The sequence below is a fragment of the Anomaloglossus baeobatrachus genome, chromosome 11 (genome assembly GCF_048569485.1).
Source record: "Anomaloglossus baeobatrachus isolate aAnoBae1 chromosome 11, aAnoBae1.hap1, whole genome shotgun sequence".
Classification (NCBI taxonomy): domain Eukaryota; kingdom Metazoa; phylum Chordata; class Amphibia; order Anura; family Aromobatidae; genus Anomaloglossus; species Anomaloglossus baeobatrachus.
In genome coordinates, this window is record NC_134363.1 from 22935128 (window position 1) to 22946628 (window position 11501).

The 11501-nt window shown below is 43.9% G+C and overlaps 1 protein-coding gene across 1 annotated transcript in view; it reads right to left on the bottom strand.

Annotated features, from left to right (window-relative positions):
* LOC142257037 (sialic acid-binding Ig-like lectin 13) overlaps positions 1-9760 on the bottom strand; it is an 86898-nt gene extending 77138 nt beyond the window's left edge. Inside the window, exon 1 of the mRNA XM_075329092.1 lies at positions 9663-9760. The gene's annotated coding sequence lies outside the window, so the exon portion shown is untranslated. The remainder of the gene's footprint in view (positions 1-9662) is intronic.
* Between the last annotated feature and the right edge of the window lie 1741 nt (positions 9761-11501).

Here is an 11501-nt window from a genome sequence, read left to right on the forward strand (position 1 = left end):
TAGTTATATTCTTGTACATAGGGGGCAGTATTATAGTAGTTATATTCTTGTACGTAGGAGCAGTATTATAGTAGTTATATTCTTGTACATAGGGGGCAGTATTATAGTAGTTATATTCTTGTACGTAGGAGCAGTATTATAGTAGATATATTCTTGTACATAGTGGGCAGTATTATAGTAGTTATATTCTTCTATATAGAGGGCAGTATTATAGTAGTTATATTCTTGTACATAGGGGGCAGTATTATAGTAGTTATATTCTTGTACATAGTGGGCAGTATTATAGTAGTTATATTCTTCTATATAGAGGGCAGTATTATAGTAGTTATATTCTTGTACATAGGGGGCAGTTTATTATAGTAGTTATATTCTTGTACATAGGGGGCAGTATTATAGTAGTTATATTCTTTTACATAGGGGGCAGTATTATAGTAGTTATATTCTTGTACATAGGGGGCAGTTTTATAGTAGTTATATTCTTGTACATAGGAGCAGTATTATAGTAGTTATATTCTTGTACATAGGGGGCAGTATTATAGTAGTTATATTCTTTTACATAGGGGGCAGTATTATAGTAGTTATATTCTTGTACATAGGGGGCAGTTTTATAGTAGTTATATTCTTGTACATAGGAGCAGTATTATAGTAGTTATATTCTTGTATATAGAGGGCATTATTATAGTAGTTATATTCTTGTACATAAGGGGCAGTATTATAGTAGTTATATTCTTGTAGATAGGGGCAGTATTATAGTAGTTATATTCTTTTACATAGGGGGCAGTATTATAGTAGTTATATTCTTGTACATATGGACAGTATTATAGTACTTATATTCTTGTACATAGGGGGCAGTATTATAGTAGTTATATTCTTGTACATAGGAGCAGTATTATAGTAGTTATATTCTTGTATATAGAGGGCAGTATTATAGTAGTTATATTCTTGTACATAGGGGGCAGTATTATAGTAGTTATATTCTTGTACATAGGGGGCAGTATTATAGTAGTTATATTCTTGTACATAGGGGGCAGTATTATAGTAGTTATATTCTTGTACATAGGGGGCAGTAATATAGTAGTTATATTCTTGTACATAGGGGGGCAGTATTATAGTAGTTATATTCTTTTACATAGGGGGCAGTATTATAGTAGTTATATTTTTGTTCATAGGAGCAGTATTATAGTAGTTATATTCTTGTACATAGGAGCAGTATTATAGTAGTTATATTCTTGTATATAGAGGGCAGTATTATAGTAGTTATATTCTTGTACATAGGGGGCAGTATTATAGTAGTTATATTCTTGTACATAGGGGGCAGTATTATAGTAGTTATATTCTTGTACATAGGGGGCAGTATTATAGTAGTTATATTCTTGTACATAGGCGGCAGTATTATAGTAGTTATATTCTTGTACATAGGGGGCAGTATTATAGTAGTTATATTCTTTTACATAGGGGGCAGTATTATAGTAGTTATATTTTTGTTCATAGGAGCAGTATTATAGTAGTTATATTCTTGTACATAGGGGCAGGATTATAGTAGTTATATTCTTGTACATAGGAGCAGTATTATAGTAGTTATATTCTTCTATATAGAGGGCAGCATTATAGTAGTTATATTCTTGTACATAGGGGGCAATATTATAGTAGTTATATTCTTGTACATAGGGGGCAGTATTATAGTAGTTATATTCTTCTATATAGAGGGCAGCATTATAGTAGTTATATTCTTGTACATAGGGGGCAATATTATAGTAGTTATATTCTTGTACATAGGGGGCAGTATTATAGTAGTTATATTCTTGTATATAGAGGGCAGTATTATAGTAGTTATATTCTTGTACATAGGGGGCAGTATTATAGTAGTTATATTCTTGTACATAGGGGCAGTATTATAGTAGTTATATTCTTGTATATAGGGGCAGTATTATAGTAGTTATATTCTTCTATATAGAGGGCAGTATTATAGTAGTTATATTCTTGTACATAGGGGGCAGTATTATAGTAGTTATATTCTTGTACATAGGGGCAGTATTATAGTAGTTATATTCTTGTATATAGGGGCAGTATTATAGTAGTTATATTCTTGCACATAGGGGCAGTATTATAGTAGTTATATTCTTGTACATAGGGGGCAGTATTATAGTAGTTATATTCTTGCACATAGGGGCAGTATTATAGTAGTTATATTCTTGTACATAGGGGGCAGTATTATAGTAGTTATATTCTTGTACATAGGAGCAGTATTATAGTAGTTATATTCTTGCACATAGGGGCAGTATTATAGTAGTTATATTCTTGTACATAGGGGCAGTATTATAGTAGTTATATTCTTGTACATAGAGGGCAGTATTATAGTAGTTATTTTTTTGTACATTAAGAAATATAAAATCTGTAAATGTCACACTCTTATTATATGCTGTTGCTGGTACTAGATCATTCAGCAATTTGTTTCTTTTTTTACCACATTAAAGGAAGCACACCCCACTTCTGCTTTCTCCAGTGATCGTATCTGCTAAAATGTGACTTTCATAAGCAGAGGAAATTTCCAGGGCACTTTCAATTATTTGTGGATGGGGATTTTCAATAACCAATATCTGTATAAGGCCCTGTGCGCACTTGCCGGTTTTTGCCGCGGATTTGCTGCATGTTTCGCTGCAGAAAATGTTCTTAACATCTCTGCAGTGAATCACCAGCAAAACCTATGGGGAGAAAAAATGCTGTGCGCACTATGCGGATTTTCACAGTTGCATGTCTTGTTGTGGGAATCCCGCAGCGAAAACAATTTCATGTCACTTCTTTTCCGCACGTCGCTGTGGGATTTCACTCCATTGACTGCAATGTAATCGTGAAATCCCACAGGGAATAACGCAGGCAGCAAATTCTGTGCGGTTCATTGCGTTTTCCTGCGTTATTCCCTCCGGTATTTCGCAGTTTACCTGCGGTCATGTACATTGCTGCCTGCGGTTTGCAGGGAAGTGATGTCATTATGACAGGAAAAGGAAGCAGAGCAGAGAGTAAACACACACACACACAACACAGACATAGAACACACACACATCACACTAACACACAGACATATAGAATACACATACAAATCACACGGAAATAGAGAAAAAAAAAACATGTGGGCTCCGTCGTATATTTACCGTCCAGCCGACAGCTGCGGCCCGGTATTCTCAGGCTGGGGAAAGCGAGAGACAGGTTTAATGCCTCCCCCCCTCCCGCAGCCGAGAATATCAGCCCGCAGCTGCCCCGGGACTGTCACATGCATTATGTGGCAGTACTGGACTGTCCCCGGCTCTTCCTGTTGCCGTGATGCGCTGGCAGAAAGGGTAATAAGGAGTTAATGGCGGCGGATTGCCGCCACTAAGTCCAGGCTTGATCATGGCAGCATCTATGAGACAGCTGACATGATCAACCCGTAAGTAACGTGAAAAAACACACAAACCGAAAAATCCTTTATTTTAAATAAAACACAAATAAGCCTCCTCGTTCACCCTTTTATTAACCCCTCCCAAACACACAGCTCCGGTGTAATCCACATCCTGCGATGCTTGCATCCAGCCGCGACTGAGACACTGCTGAATGCAGCCTCGCAGCGAGACAGCAGAGGTAACCACAGGGCATTTCACATGGCCGGTAATGTGAACAACACATTACCGCTCGGGAGAAATGCAGTGATCTATCCTCTATCTGTCTATCCCTGTATCTATTCTTCTATCTATTTGTCTATTTATCTATCTATTATCTATCTCAGAAGGAAATGATTTTTTTTTTTTCAATGTACTTTATTGCATTGAATGCAATAAAACACATGTAACAACCCGCTCGCAGCAAAACCACGAAAATACCGCGGTAAAACCACAGCAAACCCATGCGGTTTTCGGGTGCGGTTTGCCATGGTTTTTTACCGCGGGTGCGGTACTCTTTCAGACCCTGCGGAATTTTCTTAAGAAAATTCCATTTTCCAGTGCGCACAGGGCCTTATGCTCCCACTGATCTGTATAGGGAATGATCCCCCTTAGCGACAGCTACAGGTAACTGTGATGTTTTTTGCTCTCCTTCCTTTTATCTCTTGGGGCTCCAGACATCACCACCACTGATCAGTACAATGTCCTACCCTGTAGATGCGGGTTTACTTAGGAGTTACCGTTTCGGAATATATACAAGACTAATATAATACTGGCAATCCCCATACTGACAGAGCTATGATTTCTGTTCCTTTATCTTAATGTCAATATTTATGATTCTATTTATCTCGGCCTCTATTCTTAGATGTTTTATCTTCTATTTCCCCTTTTTTGTTAAACCTGCTTTTCTTACGGTTTGGGTGACGGCACCTGTTCCGGGGGAAGATAAGATGTGACATCGTCATTTCACTTCTCTGCTACCAGGAATGTGATGTCTGTATCCGCCAAATGAGTCCCAAGGGGCTATCGGTCTAATTTTATAACTTGCAAAGAATTTCCAAATTGTAAAATATCACTGTGTTTGGCATCAGGAGAACTGTACGGCTGGCACTGTCAGGGGCACTGTTGAAGATACTGTCGTTGAACTACAGCACTATGCATATCACAGTCAGGGGACAATGTGGCTGCCATCTCTGATCTTCTACTGATGACCTGGCCACTTTACATATTTGGAGTATACTTTGGGGTGTTTTCTATAAATCAGTAGTAAAGCATTCTCCATATTGATGATCAGTGGCATAACTACCATCATTTGGACCCCATGGCAAAATTTGGACCAGCATGTTGGTAAGATCGACAAAATAGTAAGGTCCTTCATCCTGGCCCATGTACTGTAAGAATATCTTCCCTCCTCTAATACTGGCCCCCATTCTCTAACGATATTCAGTGCCCTGGGCCCCCATTCTGTAACAATATTCCCTGTCCTAGGCCTCCATTCTGTAACAATATTGCCTGTCCCGGGCCCCCATTCTGTAACAATATTCCCTATCCTGGGCCCCCATTTTGTATTAATATCCCCTCTTCTGGGCCCCCATTCTGTAACAATGTTCCCTGTCCTGTGCCCCCATCATGTAACAATATTCCCTGTCCTGGGCCCCCATTCTGTAACAATATTGCCTGTCCTGGGCCCCCATTCTGTAACAATATTGCCTGTCCTGGACCCCACTCTGTAACAGTATTTCCTGTCCTGGGCTCCTATTCTGTAACAATATTCCCGGTCCTGGGCACCATTGTGTAACAATATTCCCTATCTTGGACCCCCATTCTGTAACAATATTCCCTGTCCCAGGCACCATTCTGTAACAATATTCCCTGTCCTGGGCCCCTATTCTGCAACAATTTTCTGTGTCCTTGGCCCTCATTCTGTAACAATATTCCCTGTCCTGGGCCCCCATTCTGTAACAATATTCTCTATCCTGGGCCCCCATTTTGTATTAATATCCCCTCTCCTGGGCCCCCATTCTGTAACAATATTGCCTGTCCTGGGCCCCCATTCTGTAACAGTATTTCCTGTCCTTGGCTCCTATTCAGTAACAATATTCCTGTCCCAGGCACTATTCTGTAACAATATTCCCTGTCCTGGGCCCCTATTCTGCAACAATTTTCCCTGTCCTTGGCCCTCATTCTGTAACAATATTGCCTGTCCTGGGCCCCCATTCTGTAACAATATTGCCTGTCTTGGGCCCCCATTCTGTAACAGTATTTCCTGTCCTGGGCTCCCATTCAGTAACAATATTCCCGGTCCTAGGCACCATTGTGTAACAATATTTCCTATCTTGGGCCCCCATTCTATAACAATATTCCTGTCCCAGGCACTATTCTGTAACAATATTCCCTGTTCTGGGCCCTCATTCTGTAACAATATTCCCTGTCCTGGGCCCCCATTCTGTAACAATATTCCCTGTCCTGGGCCCCCATTCTGTAACACTATTCCATGTCCTGGGACCCCATTCTGTAACAGTAGTCCTTTTCCTGGGCCCCCATTCTGTAACAATATTCCCTGTCCTGGGCCCCCATTCTGTAACAGTAGTCCTTTTCCTGAGCCCCCATTCTGTAGCAATATTCCCGGTCCTAGGCACCATTGTGTAACAATATTTCCTATCTTGGGCCCCCATTCTGTAACAATATTCCTGTCCCAGGCACTATTCTGTAACAATATTCCCTGTTCTGGGCCCTCATTCTGTAACAATATTCCCTGTCCTGGGCCCCCATTCTGTAACAGTATTGCCTGTCCTGGGCCCCCATTCTGTAACAATATTCCCTGTCCTGGGCCCCCATTCTGTAACAATATTCCATGTCCTGGGCCCCCATTCTGTAACAGTTGTCTTTTTCCTGGGCCCCCATTCTGTAACAATATTCCCTGTCCTGGGCCCCCATTCTGTAGCAATATTCCCTGTCCTGAGACCCCATTCTGTAGTACTTTTGCCTCTCCTGTAATTATGTCCTCCTTCTTGGTACAATGTGCCGAATCCTGAATCCTTTACGTTCTTCTCCAAAAGAATTAATTATTTTCACTTTTCCCAGCTTCCATGAAGTGTACCCTCTTCTTTAGGCAGTGCAGAAGCTGGCAGTTGAGTTCTGCATGCCAGCATGGCCAGCACATAACGCACTACTGCTTGCTTCTGATTGGCCAACAGCATGTAATGCAGGAAGCCAGCACAATACTTTTTAGCTGACTGTCACAGGGTGTGATATGGCACCTAGGAGTAGGGGCACCTAGACTGGTCCTCATACTAGGGACCCAAAGCTGTCCCTTATTCCCGAAGTATGCCAGATGGTGGCGAGGTCTGGACTGCCAGCGTAGCCCTGACTCCTGAGTAACCCTGGTCTGATAGCCCTTCTCCCTTAACCCCGGGGAGGGCTAAGACAGGAATAATGAATCCCACAAATATCGACAGACAGGGGAAAACCAAGACTCAAATTCACTGCAAACTCACATAGGGAGAAATAAAGTACAGGGAGGAAATAAACAAACAACAATGATATTTCCACCACACACCAAGTAACATACAACAGTTCACCAACAACTGGATCACCACACACTAAGGCGGGCTTTACACGCTGCGACATCGCTAGCATCGGCTAGCGATGTTGAGTGCATTAGCACCCGCCCCCCGTCGCACATGCGATATGTGGTGATTGCTGCCGTAGCGAACATTATCGCTACAGCAGCTTCACACACACATACCTTGTCGGCGACGTCGCGGTGACTGCCGAACAATCCCTCCTTCAAGGGGGAGGTGCGTTCGGTGTCACCGCGACGTCACCGCGACGTCACTAAGCGGCCGGCCAATAGAAGCGAAGGGGCGGAGATGAGCGGGACATAACATCCCGCCTACCTCCTTCCTTCCGCATAGCTGGTGGACGCAGGTAAGGAGATGTTTGTCGGGCCTTTCACACAGCGATGTGTGCTGCTGCAGGGATGACAAACAACATCGTACCGACATTTTGAAAATGAACGACGCTACACATATCAGCAATTTTTAATGCTGATGCGCTCGTTCATCATTGCAACTAGGTTTTAGACGTTGCGATGTCGTTACCAGCGCCGGATGTGTGTCACTAACGACGTGACCCTGACGATATTTCAGTAGCGATGTTGCAACATGTAAAGCACCCCTAAGACCAGTATCGCTGGAGCAAAGCTAGAGCTGTATTCGGCATGAGGGACCAGGTTCCACCATCTTAAAAAGGTCAGAGGCTGCTGTGATAGGTCTTCAGCCACCTGTGATCCCAGCAGCAATTCACAAGTCAGCAGAAATGAACACCTGCTAAACCGATCACCAGTGAGAACAAAACCAGTCAACACTCGGCAACACTCGACAGAGTAACTCAATAGCACCAGGTGTCATGTCAAACTCTGTGGTGTGAACAAAGTCTGAAGATGCCAAGACACCTGATGAGAAAAAAGCAGAACACCTAATGACATTAAAGCGGGCTTTACACGCTACGATATCGTTAATGGATTATCATCGGGGTCACGTTGTTTGTGACGCACATCCGGCGTCATTAACGATATCGCAGCGTGTGACACATATGTGTGACCTTAAGCAACCGCAAAAGTGGTGAAAATCGTTCACCATGGAGAGGTTGTCCTAAGACAAAAAAATCGTTAATTGTTTATTATCGATGTTGTTCGTCGCTCCTGCGGCAGCACACATCGCTGTGTGTGAAGCCACAGGAGCGCCGAATGTCTCCTTACCTGTATCCACCAACAATGCGGAAGGAAGGAGGTGGGTGGGATGTTACGTCCCGCTCATCACCGCCCCTCCGCTTTGATTTGCCGGCCTCTTAATGATGTCACGGTGACGTCGCTGTGACGCCGAACACACCTTCCCCTTGAAGGAGGGATTGTTCGACAGTCACAGCGACGACGCCGACCAGGTAAGTGCGTGTGACGCTGCCATAGCGATAATGTTTGCTACGGCAGCGATCACACGATATCGCATGTGCGACGGGGGCGGGTGCTTTCGCGCTTGACATCGCTAGTAATTGCAAGCGATGTCGTAGCGTGTAGAGCCCGCTTAAGGCCCGCTTTACACGCTGTGATATCGTTACCGATATCAGTAGCGAGCGTACCCGCCCCCATCGTTTGTGCGACACAGGCAAACCGCTGCCCATGGAGCACAAAATCGCGTGGACCCGTCACACTACTTACCTGGCTAGCGACGTCGCTGTGACCGGCGAACCGCCTCCTTTCTAAGGGGGCGATTCGTTCTGCGTCACAGCGACGTCACTAAGCGACCACCCAATCAAAGCGGAGGGTCGGAGATGAGCGGGACATAACATCCCGCCCACCTCCTTCCTTCCTCATTGCTGGTGGCCGCAGGTAAAAAGATGTTCCTCGTTCCTGCGAGGTCACACTGAGCGATGTGTGCTGCCGCAAGAACGAGGAAAAACATTGTAGAAGCAGCAGCGATAATTGGGAAGAGGGGGGCATGTCACCGATGAGCGATTTTGAACGTTTTTGCGACGATGCAAAATCGCTCATAGGTGTCACATGCAACGACATCGCTAAAAATCTAAATCAAATCTTTATTTTTATATAGCGCTAACATATTCCGCAGCGCTTTACATACGCTAAAGCGGCCGGATGTGCGTCACAAATTCTGTGACCCCAACGAGGTCGCTTTAGCGATATTGTAGCGTGTAAAGCCACCCTAACTGTGCGTCCATGGATGCAAATCCAGGTGAAGTTGGCGTTGGCAAGCCCCTTCACTCGCATGGGTCTGGTCGTGGTCGTATGTTCTAAGACCATGCTTGTTACACCCATTTTTGATCCATCATTTTATCTTCTCCGAAAGGTCTAACAGTTGCAAAAAACAATATATACTTGGCTCAGTCATGCAGTCCGGCTCTGATTTATGCTGCCTGTGGTTTGGGCAGCATGGCTTGACAGATATGGTCACTTTAATCATATGTTTTCATAATTTTGTAGATGCATGAAAAGATGGGTAGCGAATATTTACTCAATTGTCTCCTATGTTCTACAAGGGGCTACATATCATATATGTAACTACCCCTCTCCTGAAATAAGAGACATCCATTCTTGGCATCAACAGGTCTCCAGCCATTGTACAGTCATATGTTGGATTCCCATCATCTCAGGAACAGATTAAGCATCCAAGACATATCCCAGCCCTCCCTCCGGCTCACGGACCTTATAGTCTCGGAGAGATGTTTGCTTACCTTGGTTTATCCTATGTGGTACATCCTCCTACGATTCCCTTTTTGAATGCATATAGACAAGATGTTGGTCTGTGCCTTCCTTTTGGATCTTTAGGACATTCAGCTCATGTCTGATCTCTACGAATCTATTCGGGGACTGTATGTTTCTAAGTGAAATAAATGCAGAAGTGCAATGGATGAATTACGATATTTCCCCTTGTAAACGGCTGTTCTGCAACACATAATAAGGACTTAGAATTTCACAATCATTGCCCCATCAAATAAATGTTTTGGAAACATAATAGTTCTTAACATAGGAGGAAGGATGGCGGACAGTCAGTTTTTTATGCATTTTGGTGCAATCCCCATGGCAAGCCCCCTGATCAAAGAAAAATGATTTACTTCTCTTTTGGATAGAGAATAAATGTCACGGTGTATGTAATGACAGGACAGGAGCCCCTAAGCTGGCCCTCAGACTTGAGACCCTGTGCTGTCCCTTATCTCGGAGGTAGGCTTGATGGTAGCCAGGTCCGAGCCCCCGGTGTGACCCTAACTCCTGTCCGAGCCCTGATTTTACTCCCTCTCTCCCACAACCTTGGGGAGGGTCAGAAAACACAATTACAAAACCCCGCAAAATGACAAGAACAAGGGAGAATGGAAACTCGTACAAGAATGCAACCAAACACACAGGATAGACAATAAATGTACAGGGGAATAGATAAAAAGCGCTGAAAGTAATGCACAACAGGGGAATGCTCATACCACTCAATATCACAACACAAATCAACATTAACAGGATAACCACCAAGACCCGGATCGCTGGAGCTTATGCTGAAGCTATAATCGGCGCATAATGGAAGAGAGAGCCCTGCTTTAAATAGGGGGAGACAGCTGCATAAGACAACTATCAACCTGAGCTCTTAATTCCTGCAGACTTGTGAATAGAAACTAACTCCTGCAGAGCTCAAGACCAGTGAACCTGAATCAGCCGACGCCCGGCTCTGGCTGAACAATCCAGAAGCCTCAGGTTTCTTGTAAGGCTACTTTCACACATCAGGTTTTTGCCATCAGGTACAATCCGGAAAAAAACGGGTAAACCGGATCAGGTACCGCATCCGGTTTATCCCCATAGACCTGCATTGTAACCGGATTGTACCTGATGGCTTTGCGTTGCATCCGGTTTTTTCCGGATGCGGCAAAATTAATAAATGCGGCGGCCGGATAGAACGTTGAATGTAACGTTTTTTGGCCCCTTAAAAAAACCGCATTGTGCCGGATCCGGCACAATGCAGCTTTGTCTCCAATGATTGTCTATGCATGCCGGATCCGGCGCGATGTGGTTTAAAGTTGGATGCGGTCGCCGCTTCCGGTTTGGTAAACAGAGCATGCACATTTTTTTTTTTTCTTCACAAAACATATATAAGGCCTTGAGGACATTCTACACACTTCCTGCCTTCAAGTCGTACTGTCCTCCAGTCCACTGATCCGGTGCTGTCCTACAGTCAAGTCCAGTGCTCCAGGGCAGAGGTAATGTCCACAGTACTGTCCAGAGTTCACTGTTCTGAGCTGCGTTCATGTACTTACATTTTTTTTTTCCAGGTGCAGTGCAGCGGTCAGGTCCAGTCTGGTGGTCCAGTCAATTCTGGGTGAAGTGTGAGTCCTGTCCAGTGGTCGTGTCCCTGAGTGCGGTGGGTGGAGTACAGCTGTCCAGGGCAGAGGTAATGTCCACAGTACTGTCCAGAGTTCACTGTTCTGAGCTGCGTTCATGTACTTACACATTTTTTTTTTTTTTTTTTTTTTTTCCCTCCAGGTGCAGCGGTCAGGTCCAGTCTGGTGGTCCAGTCAACTCTGGATGAAGTG